This window comes from Egretta garzetta, unplaced genomic scaffold, assembly GCF_000687185.1.
Source record: "Egretta garzetta isolate BGI_Z169 unplaced genomic scaffold, ASM68718v1 scaffold932, whole genome shotgun sequence".
NCBI classification, from domain to species: Eukaryota; Metazoa; Chordata; class Aves; order Pelecaniformes; family Ardeidae; genus Egretta; species Egretta garzetta.
This window is the reverse complement of record NW_009258897.1, coordinates 6335-7734: the sequence shown is the minus strand read 5'-3', so window position 1 is coordinate 7734 and position 1400 is coordinate 6335.

The following is a 1400-nucleotide window of genomic DNA, read 5'->3' as shown; positions in this document are numbered from 1 at the left end:
GCTGGGCACCACTGGGAAGAGTCTGGCTCTGTCCTCGTGACCCCCACCCTTGAGATATTTGTAGGTGTTGATGAGATCCCCTCTCAGCCTTCTCTTCTCCAGGCTGAACAAGCCCAGCTCCCCCAGCCTTTCCTCCTAGGGGAGATGCTCCGGTCCCCCCATCATCCTTGTTGCCCTCCTCTGGACTCTCTCCAGGAGTTCCTCATCCTTCTTGAACCGGGGAGCCCAGAACTGGACCCAGTGCTCCAGGTGGGGTCTCAGCAGGGCAGAGCAGAGGGGGAAGGAGAACCTCCCTCGCCCTGCTGGCCACGCTCCTCTTGATGCACCCCAGGATGCCATTGGCCTTCTTGGCCACCAGGGCACCCTGCTGGCTCCTGACCACCTTGTCGTCTACCAGGACTCCCAGGTCCCTCTGGGCAGAGCTGCTTCCCAGCAGGCCAGCCCCAGCCTGGACTGGTGCCACCCCTGGGTTCCAGTGCGTCCCCTCCTGGCAGTGTGAGGCCGTAGCCTTGGGCGTGCTGGGGCTCCCGGACCCGGGAACGTGTCCCCTTGACGTACGCCGGTCTCCAGCATCTTCCAGGCATCGCGCCGGTGCAAAGCATTGCTTCCCCAGCCGTTGCCCGTGCCCTGCCTGGCTCCATTGGTTGCTCCCGCGGGAGCCGGCCTGTGCTGGGCAGCATGAAGGGCTTGCTCTTCTCTCCCACACCTCCGGGCTGTGCCTCGATCCGTCAGAGGAAGGACCAGGCCTTGTCCCTTCACCTCCCTGGGTGGTGTGGCTGTGAATAGGATGCCAACAGCCCTGCTCCCGCCCACGGTCCTGCCCGGGGACCCTCAGGGAGCTGCTCCGGGGCTGGGCTGGGTGCCGATGCACATCAGCCGTCCCGCTGTCCCCACCGCCTGCTGCTTGTGCCGGATTTAGCGTCCGAAGCCGCACTGGTGCCCCGTGGCCTTCAGCCCTGCTTCTGGCAGCTCCTCTGCTGCGGTGCAGCCCTGGTGCCACCCGGGGTGGCCCTCGTCCTGCCGCAAGTGGTCCGGGTGATGAGCAGTGGCTGCCTTTGCTGGAAAGCACTCCATGTTTTTGGGGATGCTGGGGTTTAACGCGCATCTGAGGCAGCAATGGCAGGAGGTGCTGCAGGCTTACGGGGGGTGGGAGGGCAGGGAGCCCCCCTCTGGAGCTGCTTCTCCAGCCCTGCTTGCTCCTTCCGCCAGCAAAACGTCTGAAGGTTCCCCTGGAGCTCGGGTCAGCCCCCGGGGGGAAGCTCTGCCCTGGTTTTCAGTTTTACCCTCCTGTGGGTTTCCAGATTTGGGGTTTTTTCCAGGCTGTTATTAGTCTTAGGGGGGAAAAAAAAGCCTGGAGGAGCCCGCAAAGGCAGCAGCCAAAGTGGCGGCGAGCTAGAGGG